Source organism: Schistocerca cancellata, chromosome 8 (genome assembly GCF_023864275.1).
Source record: "Schistocerca cancellata isolate TAMUIC-IGC-003103 chromosome 8, iqSchCanc2.1, whole genome shotgun sequence".
Classification (NCBI taxonomy): Eukaryota; Metazoa; Arthropoda; class Insecta; order Orthoptera; family Acrididae; genus Schistocerca; species Schistocerca cancellata.
Window position 1 is genome coordinate 369,769,611 of NC_064633.1, and position 12,904 is coordinate 369,782,514.

Here is a 12,904-nt window from a genome sequence, read left to right on the forward strand (position 1 = left end):
GCTAAAGAAATACGCTGCCCGACAGAAAATGCGAAGCATCCAGAAGATGATGAGCAACCGAAATCACGAGTGTAGACGCGATGTGAACTACCGAATCAAATTTACAAGTAACTTGACAGTGCGATCTCACTCATCAGAACGACGTGGCATCACTTGATGGACCGCACGCGTGTACTGATTCGGACGTTACGGGTTTCATATAGCCGTTGTACTCACTCTTGCGGCAAGCTGGCACACAACTGTAATAACTGCTCCTCGATAGCCCGGAGACTGTCCTCAGACACAGTTGACGTCTGAGCTGGTCCAGCACACCTTCCAGCACAGGGACATATTTGAGGATACGAACGTCAACATCGCGCGAACAGTTCATAGAAATACGTGCTGTCTGTGGATAACATTGTTGTGTTGAAAAACTGCACCAAGATACTGCCGTATTGCAGGTACCTCGTGAGGATCCAGGATGACCGTGACGTAAATTCGTGGAGTCAGAATTCCCTCAATCACTACTACACATGACCCCATTACTCACTGCGTGACACTACGAGAAACACTGCTGTGCGTCTGAAAATAATGGAATCCTGTGGCATCTATCCAGTCGCCAGCACATTCGGATGCGGTCACCCGTGGTGCCGCTGAACCGTTCCCTTACATAGTTATTTGCTTGTGCTTGATTCACAACACGGCGATCCTCCCTGGTCGCAGTCAGACGTGATCGACTGGAATCATGTCGACGAGTATGCTTGCACTCCCGCTCCTATGCACTTCGACACTCAGCCAGCATCACGTCCGAAAGCCGCACGTATCTGTATGGTGAGCGATTCAACCAGCCGGGCAAATGGAGACCCACTGCGAGGCCGCTTCCGAAGCCTGCCAAGTGCTGATAACGCACACGAGTTCGCAGCGTCTTCATGTCCTTCGAAATGATCACTCAACGTTTCACACTCCTAATATAACCTACCAGACCTACACTAAAAACGAAACACACCAATGTCCCGTTCTATGTGCCACAGAGTCTTGCAACTCCGCTCATTTATATACCAGCTGACATTGTGTACGTTTACATAGTGTGTTCTGTGTGGTTTAGAATTCAACAACCACTACCCCGTGAGGCGTCTAACAACGAGCCACTTTGATGCACGCCAGAGAAACGGTAGATGACTACATTCGACCCAAGAGGTGAAGCCTATAGCCGTATCATGATGGAGGTTGATCTTCAACAAACTACTGTAGCTCCACACCGCCATACTGAGGTTTCTCTATATATTGTGGGTGTGTTCAGTAATTGTCTTGGAAATAAAGTCCTGAAAAGTGTCGAATTCTCGACAGATAAGATCCTCAAATGCAAACGATACGAGGTCGCCAAGCTGCTGTAATAAACAACATAAGTAATATTTAGGAAGACTTACGTTTTACTTAATTTAATAATATTTATGTTCGTGTTGCCTACACAGCACTAGTGCTGACGACGTTGGCTGTGAAATAGTTTGTTGCGAACAATGAAGTCCTATCGACCAAAGCTCTAATAAGTCTGGCAATGGAGCCGTACTCGCTTCGAAATTAAATTAAAACAATAAACGCAAATGAGTATGAGTGGAAGGAAAGTGTCAAAAGAATTTATTCTTCATTCATCACATTGCTGGTTCAGATTTATGTCCACACAACATGATTTACCGCATGTTTCCTAACTGGTTTAACGTTAAGGACTTGGGTTAAATCGATCATTCCCAAACACGAGTTTGAGGTCCTCCTTCAGCAGCCTTCTTGTCGATGAAATGTAACACCGTATTCACTCTTTTCTCAATCTGTGTAGGAAATTTCTACCAACTGATGCGATGATATATAAGAAGATTCAGCTAAGCTATTCATACTAAATTTTCCCTGAACCGTGTAATATATCGTAACTTCGATTCCATTCAGTCAAATCTTTAGAAAATTATAAATAAAATACGACCGTTTGAACCAACGGTAGAAGGCAGCCGATTACCTGAGTAAAGAAAATATTAAACAGTAAAAACTGAACTTAATCATGACAGAGAAACCGATCACATGGTTTTAAAAATAAATTAGCCGAGTGTGGGAGTTAAGACGTGACCCCTTTACCAGATTTAGTTTAAAACATATTAAATGTTAAATATTTCGGATATAACCACGATCTTTAAAAATTAATAACTCACTAATAGAGGTAACTAGGGATGAATGACCGTAGTTATGTTAGTTGTTAAATATTTATTAGTGATATAACGGCTGAGGTCATCGGTCCCTAGGCTTACACACCACTTAATCTAACTTAAACTAACTTACGCTAAGAACAACACACACACACAAACACACATAAAATTTTTTAAAACATTATCAGAGGTCTTACATTAATATGATAATTAAAGAAACAGTTTTGATCGCAGGCTTCTTTTAATCGCAGTGACCGGTTTCAATCCTTAAGAATCATCTTCAGACTCTGAAATAACATATGTACAGATAGAGGGATCCTTAGAGTAACGTATATACACTGAAATAGATTACAAACCACAACCAAGAGCGGCAGGTGGACTTCCATGGAGCAGGCTGCGGCGATCCACGACGCTGAACTGACTGCTAAATGGATAGGCAGGGAGTGGTCTTAAATAGAACTAGCCCCACACATAGTCCTGTGTACGACATCAGTGTTAACCAATCAGAAGTAGTGTATGTACTATTAGTATAAAATGTATTACAGTAGTCTATATTACTAAGATTTGAAGAGGAGTTACAGGTAGAATACATCGTAAAATTGCTATGAAACAGCTATCCGTCAAAAAATACAAACTGTAGTAAATAATTAGCTTAAATAAAGTAAATAAAGTAGTCTAGACTGCCCTCTTGTATCTGTTCCGTAACATACGTGCTGTTTACAAAGATATATAGAATATCTGTCAAAGGTTGCTATAGCGATAGAGAGAATCTAGTATCAAACATAATCTACATTGACGTCGAGGGCTGTCGTAGAAACGGCGTCCAGTATCGATGCGAAATTCTGAAAAGTATAGTAATATGAATGGCAGAAATGCGACACATGGGGCGTTAGTTAACAATCTATCTTACCTGTTATGTAGGTAGGAAACATAGACACAAAGTGCAGTACAAGGTTTTTAGATATACAAAGCTCCATTACATCTCGTGTTAGACGCAAAATGATTATAAATTCATACAATAGATAATATTCTGTAAAGTAATGGTGATACGGGAATAATTCATACAACATTAAAGGATACAGAATCCGTCAAACAGACACTGTTAGTGAAAAAACAGATGATCCTTAAGGAATGAAACCGGTCACTCCGATTAAAAGAAATTTGCGATCAAGACTGTTTTTCAAGTATCATACATGCCCATGCCCGAGAGAGCACTCGAACCTCCGACGGGAGGAGCTCCGCGAACCGTGCAAGGTGCGTTAGACCGCGCGGCTACCCTGCGCGGCACACTTTTATGTGAAAACAATTAAAGCTCTACAAAAACTATGAGCAGCATTGAAAATATTATGAAATATACTTATAATTTCATATGTAGTAAGTTACAGAAATCTGAATTTATGGATTATATATGGTTCCGTAATTCGGAAATAATTGAGTATGGCTCATATTCAGTGCCTGAAAGAATCGGCGACAAGTTTCGCACAACACAGTGAGATCTCGACGCTCAGTTGAAGCAGAGCTCGCGTACAGACATGTCAAAGGTGCAATGGAAATTGCCTCGAGTGGGTAACTGGTTCCGTAATTCGGAAATAATTGAGTATGGCTCATATTCAGTGCCTGAAAGAATCGGCGACAAGTTTCGCACAACACAGTGAGATCTCGACGCTCAGTTGTAGCAGAGCTCGCGTACAGACATGTCAAAGGTGCAATGGAAATTGCCTCGAGTGGGTAACCGAAATATTTTCTTAGTATTCGGCCGGGAATTGTAAAGTTTAATCTGTGACGATGACGAGGAACTCTCTAATAATTTTAGCTTGTTCGTACATGGAAGAAATTCATGTCACGAGAATTGTTTGTGGGGACATGTAAATATTTTGTGAGTGTCGATCCAAAATAGTTTGAAACATTGTTCAGCGTTTGGACTCTAAATACTATTGGATTAAGCTACTTTCTCTAAACGTCTATGAACTCTTTTTTTGCAGTTAAATTTGATGGTGATCTGCTACTAAACATATCGTTAGTTCGCAAATTGCAGGACCTTCGCTTACTACGAGTGACTCGTAGTGTGCCGAAGCACTTTCAATATGTTTCATGTTTTTGCTGAAGGTTAAGCATACACTCAATGCTGCTCGACGTTAGGTTCTCTCACTGACGAATGTTATTGTAATGATAAATTGTTGTGAATAGTGTGGAAAGATATATTCGTTTCAGCTTACTGCAATAAATTCACTCTGCAAAAAGTGGAAGTGAACAAGTTTTTCCCGCGCGCGAATTTTTGTCTGAAGTTTTAATAACCTCTTGACTGCTTCCATTTAGGTTTAAATGAGATAGCTGCGTTGTCTGGGCTCTGGACAGTGACGAAGCTAATATTATGCAGTCTTTTCCACGCATTGGGAAGCCTTATGAAGTGTCTCTCTTGCATTATTTACTTACTAATTTATTTACTTACTTACGCTTTCCTGTTGAAGCACGTGGACGCTTACGAGTCGAGCTTCAGTCGAAGCAACAGTTAGTAATTTCGACATTAGTTATTTACTTTTTCATTAAGGAATTAGTAAAAAGAACTGAATAATTTAAAAACAAACCTAGTCCCTCCTCCTACCACCCACTCCCCAGATATTACAGTAATTGCACCGCAAGAGCAACAATGGAATACCACTTTAGGGCTGCCCAGATCGTCACTGCATCCGAGCCATTTTTCACTCCTGCGACATAAATTCGGCCAGATGTTGGCAACAGTGTGAAACATGATTCATGTGACCAGATCACAAGTATCCATTGATTTTTAGCCAGGTTTTATTTCATAGCTTAGTTACCAAGTTTTTTTCGGGCATTTGCGTCACTGTTCAGTTCTTTCGTAACTCCACATCGCCTGCATATAACTGCTTATGGAGTCTCGTTCATGTTGTCTTGATGCTGACAGGGTTCACGATTGCAGTGACTTTTGGAGCTGTCTTTCTCTTATTTTTCGTCAGATTACTCTACGACCATCTGCCACGATCACTCTGCACACACTTTTGTCCGCGTTGTGGTTAATTGGATGATATTTTTCGGCTTTCCATGTATGCGGTACAAATCTTCGATATGGTGCCACTTAACTACTTGAACACAATCTGAGCTGCCGTCTATGGTCGTTTGCAGATGACGCTGTCATTTATCGACTAATAAAGCCATCAGAAGATCAAAACAATTTGCAAAACGATTTAGAAAAGATATCTGAATGGTGGGAAAAGTGGCTGTTGACCCTAAATAACGAAAAGTGTGAGGTCGTCCACATGAGTGCAAAAAGGAACTCGTTGAACTTCTGTTACACGATAAATCAGTCTAATCTTAATGCCGTAAATTCAACTAAATACCTAGGTTTTACAATTATGAACAACTTCAGTTGGAAGGAACACATAGAAAATGTTGTGGAGGAGACTAACCAAAGACTGCGTTTTATTGGCAGGACACTTAGAAAATGATACATACCTACTAAGGAGACTGTCTACACTACGCTTGTCCGTACTCTTAGAATACTGTGGCACGGTGTGGGATCCTTACCAGATAGGACTGAGGGAGAACATCGAAAAAGTTCAAAGAAAGGCAGCACGTTTTGTATTATCATTATTTATGGGAGAGAGTGTCACAGAAATGATACAGGATTTGGGCTGAACATCATTAAAAGAAAGACATTTTTCGTTACGATGGAATTTTCAAACGAAATTCCAATCACCAACTTTCTCCTCCGAATGTGAAAATATTTTTTTTGACACCGACCTACGTAGGGAGGAACGATCACCAACTTAAAATAAGGGAAATCAGAGCTCGTACAGAAAGTTATAGGTGTTCATCCTTTCCGCGCGCTATACGAGATTGGAATAATGGAGAAATGTGAAGGTGGTTCAATGAACCCTCTGCCAGGCACTTATATGTGATTTACAGAGTATCTATGTAGATGTAAACACTAAATACGAGGGGGAGTCAAATGAAAACATTAAATTTGTAACAACAAATCGATATTTCGCGCCGTTATCCTGTAAGTTGGTAAGCGTGCTACAAACAGCATGCAGAATGGCCTGTGGGTGGGAGAATAATGCAGATGCACACATACCGTCGCAGTATCAGTATAAAGATGGCCGCCGCACTTGCAACTTGCACCAGGGAAGAACAGCGTTCTGTTATTCGGTTTTTGGGTAGTGAAGGTGTGAAACCTATTGAAATTCATCGAAGAATGAGGGTTCAGTCGCTGATGCATGTTTTTCACAGTAGCACGTCTACGAATGGAGTAGGAAGTTGGTAAATGGTGTGACTTCAGTGGAAGATGCTCCTCGTCCAGGTCAGGCACAACGAGTTGCGACTCCACACAACATTGCAGCAGTTGAAGCCATAGTGAAGGAAAGCCGGCGAGTGACACTGAATGACAATGCAGCATGTTTACAGATTAGTCATGGGACAGCACAAAACATTGTGCATGATGTGCTCCAGTTTCATAAAGTGTCTGCAAGATGGGTGCCAGGGCAGCTGACTCCTGAAATGAGAGAACGACGTGTTGATCCTTGTGAAGAACTTCATCGGTGCTTTGAACGAGAAGGTGATGGCTTCCTTGCAAGAATAGTTACTGGGGACGAAACCTGGGTTCACTTCCACCAACCGGAAATGAAGAGAGCGAGCAAGGAATGGCACCATTCCTCATCACCAAAACCAAAGAAGTTTCGAACAGAACCACCAGCAGGGGAGTTTATGCTGATTCTCTTTTGGGACGAAACAGGCGTCATTTTGGAGCATTACATGACTAGAGGGACCACTGTCACCAGTGCATCATACACAGATCTCCTAAAAACTCATCTGCCGCCTGCAATCAAATCAAAGCGACGTGGATTGCTGTCATCAGGTGTCCTTTGCAACATGACAATGCAAGGCCCCACACTGCTCGTACAACAGTTGCAACAATGGCAGACCTGCATTTTGAGTGTCTTCCGCATCCACCATACTCACTAGGTCTTGCCCCAAGTGAGTCCCATATGTTTGGACCACTGAAAGACGCTATGGGAGGAAAGAAGTTCACGCGATGCATGAGTGGTTGCGCGAACTACCAAAGCAATTTTTTTCTAAAGGAATTTATGCACTTTGTAAGCGCTGGAGGACTTGCATTGAGCGTGGGGGAGTTATGTTGAAAAGTGATACTGCTTAGTACCACTTCTGCACAGTAAACAATATTCAAAAATATATTTAAGGTTTTCATTTGACTCACCCTCGTACTTTGGTTGCCTTGGTTACAGAAGCAACAATCATATGATAATCAACATTTTACCAAGTTCCACTTCACGTAGCTCCGACATAGTACACTCACAACTACATAGAGAACGGTTCTGTCCACCGCTGACACTTGCAACGTATTGAGAGTACTGCACAGGTGTTATTCATGGTCAAATATAAAACCTAAACCTACAGGCTTCGCTATGTTCTGCATTTATGTTCCAGCATGCATTTCTGGAGGTGATTCCACTTTTTTGTCCAACCCCTGTACATTAATTATAGAAGTATCGATATCAGTTTCGCTTTTCGCAGTTGAACTACAATATTTTATTCTGCTGATATCGTAGTTCTAGATGAGATAAACACGACGGCATTTTACTCATAAATTTCCGATTATTATTTTCGGAGTAATTACGATACAGAAGATTTATCTGATAAGACCATGGAACAGATTACTTTCTTATGAAGAATATCGTGATTTCATGCTCAAATGAAATACTAAGTCGAGTCATATAAGGAGGTTACAGAACGCTGCATCTCTGCAATACCGGTATAGAAGGGGCACATACAGGAATTGTGGCTATCACTCTGTTGTGTTATTCACATGTGTCGAATGCGGTCTATTTGACAAAAAATCGTGTCTTTCACAAACCATGATAGGCTAGATATGCTACTTCGTTAGGAGTGTAAGGTGGCAGTCGGTTTCACGTGCAAAACAGCTAAACCCTAATTTCTAAGTATAATTTGACCGAAACTGCTAATCGGACTTCACAGTGTAAAACGCCCTGTTACAGATCTTTTTGGCGTCGGAATGATATTGTTATAGGGCCAAAACCATACCATGATAATAGTATCAGCAAATGCAGCATCCGAGGCTCATAAATATTGCTCTTAAGCTGTTCTGGCCTCAAAACCCCAAGAATATGAGCCACAATGATCCGCTACTGCTAGCGATATGTTAACCACAGCACTGCTCAGTTCAGACTCCTTACCGTCACAAAGGACGAGTTACCATCTGCGCTCCAACCACACCTTTTCCACTTCGCCAGGCTACTTTCTTAGCTGCGGGCCTTCCCCACATCTTTTATAGTCAACCTTACGTTCCCTAACTATAGACCAAAGAGCTTCGAGGACTGGAGGAAAATATACTATACGTCATTTAGTGAGGATGTTTCTGTTGTTAATTTTGGAGAAAAGAAAATTACGTACCTTGAACACTTCGGAAATTACTTATAGTGAATAGTTTAACCTGATTTTCCCGTACAGTGAATCTTGCCACCGAAATGTGCTCACAGAAACAATAAGTCAGCAGGCAGAGGGATGAGAACATCTGAGAGATTTTCTGAATCAGAAATGTAAGAAGAAGCCGAAGGCAAAAAAATACAAAGACGTTCGTACAGTTGTGATAGCATACAGGGTAGTGCTTTGAAACAGGTAGATCTTAAAGCTTGTAAGTTTAAAATTACTTTGATTGCAGCAATCATATAATAAGTTAGATTTTATCATGATTCAAAGAACTGTTTTAAAAATATCGTAAATTTGACTCAATTAATTTATGGTGGTCTTCTGTTGAAAAGGAGTATTTACAAACTAACGAGGATCCCTTTTAAAATAACATACACAGTAAACAGAGCCATATTTAGACTTAATCTTAGTGACAGATTAACAATAGACAAGTACATTCTCGATATGGGATATATATTGACCGTATTTAAAAAGATTCCGAGATGTTGTACACACCAAGTGCAAAGAAGGAATGGGAGTTCGGCGAGGAATTATAAATCCCATTCGCACCAAAAAGCGCAGGAATTTGTTAATGGAGAGGCTACGAGTGAGTCAAGCCTTGTGTTCAAAAGTTTCATAAAGCTATGGCAAAAAATTTCAATAACGTCTATTTACAGAATTGGGCGCAGAATACTTCTTATTTTTTAATGAAAATAATTAAATTATCCTCGTAGGTTATTTCCCTATGCTTGCGGAATGTTTGCTTCCAAGTAACGATCTACGTCAGCTTTGTGTGAATGTCAGTGACTCTACCGCTGTTGTGCAACGAAACACGTCACAGGGTCCTTTCGAGCAGAAGAAAATAACTGCATGCAGAAATAGGAGCCCGTAAAGTAAGAAGAGGACTTTTGTGACTGTTCTGGAGACAGTTTATCTTTCGAAACATGTATAATGAAATGTGGGTCAGTACCTAAATTATTTTAAAAACATTACCACCACCTGACATTTAGTGTCCACCTTCATAAACATATTTTGCGAGCACTCTGGATCACGCTTATGTAACTTTTATGAACGGTTTAACTTCTCGAGAAGCGTGGAGTTCATGAATTCATAAACGTGTCATACCATTTTATAATGTTGTATACGATGTTACATTTTATGAACAAATAATGATGTAATCTACATTTTAATTCATTTATTAATTCTGTCTACGTATGAGCAAAGCTGCAAGATTCGGTTTATACATATGCGACGGTTCTGTTACAAAGTATGCCTGAACAGCGCTGGACGCATTATTACTACTGTTACGTTTTCTAGAACTCATGAGCGTGCTAGCTACTCCAATCTCTTCCATATCTGATGAGTTACGTTATATTACGTCACGCCTTGATAAATAAAAGCTCTATGTCCTCCCTTAAATCATATTACTGTCCCGTACTATGCGACTCAGGATATTTGTCAGCTAACGTAGAGTTGTTGTTAAGTTTCTCCGACGTGAAATGTTAATAGCAAATGTTTCATGGAGGTAAAAAAGAAAGGATAATGGCACTAAAGACTTGCGCTTGGCGTTTTTCTCAAGCCACAGTAGGTAGGGCCTGCCACCGTCTTAAATAGCCGAAAACGTTAGCAGATTGCTGTTTACGATGGGATCTTTTTCATTATTTCTGTCCTGTTCAGGCAACATCTGTTTTAAATACTAAAACTTACAGTGCCTAGGTGAATAACATACTATAAGGAAGGCAATTTCTAACATTTGTTCTTGTAAATCGACACATTTGGCCTCGTTAACGGAACCTGCTTCTTGTTGATATATTCGAATAACCAAGAAGGGAGGAATGTTGTGTGAAAATGATGCTTTCGTAGTGCATTTTTTTCCACATTTACTGTAGTTGTATCGATAACAAATGAAGGTAGAACTCCGAAGGCAGTTCTTGTTTGCTTATTGCTACTGCTTCTTGTTAGTAACATTTTCAGCTTTCCACTCGTATGCACAACATTTCTAATTTTCAGGTTTGCTAAAAACTTACGTGCTTTTCGTTAGTCCAGTTAAAAGAGCGTACAAGTACAGCTCCAAATGGAATAGACTTCTTGTTTTCTCACACTGTCAGTGCATTAATCCCACTGTACTTTACACATCTTTCCACTTTGAAATCTTGCTCATGATGCGTCTTTAGTATGTGACCAATAATAGCAGTTTACAGAGTAAAAAAACGATACAATATTTAATCATGTTCCAGTGCCGTGGAATGCTGTAAATGTGATTAAGGGAACGGTCTCAATCGCTTAAGACCCTCTAAACCGGATATCTTGCTTTATCATTTATGTAAGTCATTTGCTTATTAATGATGGCCTAATCTGTGTAAAGTATAGGTGTACCTTTTGAACATTAGCTTCTTCTCGTGGATTATTTATCGACTGTAACTTTGATTTCAGGAATCACCAAACATTTCGCAATTGTAATGTAGTTATACTGTGATCATCTGCTTGATTTTACTTCTGAATTTTATTGTGAGGTTTTCAAAGTATATGAACCTATACCATGCTTTGTGATATATCAACAGTTAGTCTCTTAGTTATTTTCATGTTCCATGTATCATTTGCACTGTAAATTGTAATGATGCGTAATGAGTTATTTTATATTAACATCAATATTTTTTGTACGGATGTCCCCATGCTGATCATTAATTAGTTTTTATAGCGTATGGTCTCTGACACTGAAACACGAAAGATTCGACTTGCTTCTTCCCGCCAACAGCAAACAGAAAATAGCATACAGCCTCACTTTTAAAGGGTGCCAAAGAGTACTGTTTGATGTGGTTTGAATAAAAGAGTATACCAACTATAATAGTGTGCATAGATTAAGCAATTTTATCTCGCTGTTGTTTAATGTGAACTCCTTCTTGTAGTTAAAGAGATGAATATGTGGTCCTATGTAAAATCTCTAAACGGATCTAAGGCTTTCATGCAGTCAGTCGTTGACCAGTCCGGTTTGGCAGCAGAAGGTAGCAAAAGGAAGGACGAATTTTCAAAATTCCACGTTTAAGAAATCGTTCACGCGGGAGAATCGTACTAACGTACCGGCGATCGACCATGGCGCAGAGTCCCGTATGGGTGACAGAAATGAGCATCCCTGGCGTTGAGAAACAACTGAAAGAGTTGAAAACAAATAAGACACCAGTTCCGGATGGAATTCCAATTCGGTTTTACAAAGAGTCCCCTATGTCACTGGCCCCATTCCTAGTTTGCATTTATCGCAAGTCTCTTGACCAGCGCAAAGTACCAAGCGACTGGAAAAAATCACAGAAGACTCCTGTACATTAGATAGGTAAAAGAACGGATCCGCAAATTTACTGACCAATATCCTGAACATCGGTCAGCTGCAGAATTCTAGAGCATATTCGAATATAATAAATTTTATGAATACCGAAAAGCTCATGTTCACGTATCAGCATGGCTTTAGAAATCATAGCCCGTGCGAAAACCAGCTTACTCTTTCCTCGTATGATATACTGTGATATATGGTTGAAGGGCAACAGGCTGATTTCATATTTCTCGATTTCCGGAAAGCATTTGACACAGTGCCCCATGGCAGGCTATTAATGAAGGTACGAGCATATGGAGTAAGGTCACAGATATGTAAGTGGCTCGAAGACTTCTTAAGCAGCACAACCCAGTATGTTGTCCTCAACGACGAGTGTTCATCAGACACTAGGGTATCGTCAGGAGTTCCCCAGGGAACTGTGATAGCACCGCTGTTGTTCTCTATATACATAAATGATTTGCTGGACAGGCCGGGCAGCAATTTGCGGTTGTTTGCTGATGATGTGGTCTACGGTAAGGTGTCGCAGTTGAGTGACCATTGGAAGGGACAAGACGACACAGACAAAATTTTTAATTGGTGTGATGAAATGCAGCGGGCTCTACATGTGGAAAATTGTGCGTTAATGCGGATGGGCAGGGAGAACAAACCTGTAATGTTCGGCTACAGTATTAGCAGTGTGCTTCTTAACTCAGTGAAGTCGTTTAAATATCTGGGCGCAGCGTTGCATTGTAATATAAAATAGAATGAGCATAGGAGAACTGTGATACGGAAGGTAAATGGTCGACTTCGGTTTATTGGAAGAATTCTAGGGAAGTGTGGTTAATCTGTAAAGGGGACTGCATATAGGACGCTAGTGCGAGCTTTTCTCGAGTGTTTGGGACCCGCTCAGCGTCGGATTTCCGAAGAAATCGAAGCAGTTCGGAGGCAAGCTGCTAGATTTGTTACGGTAGGT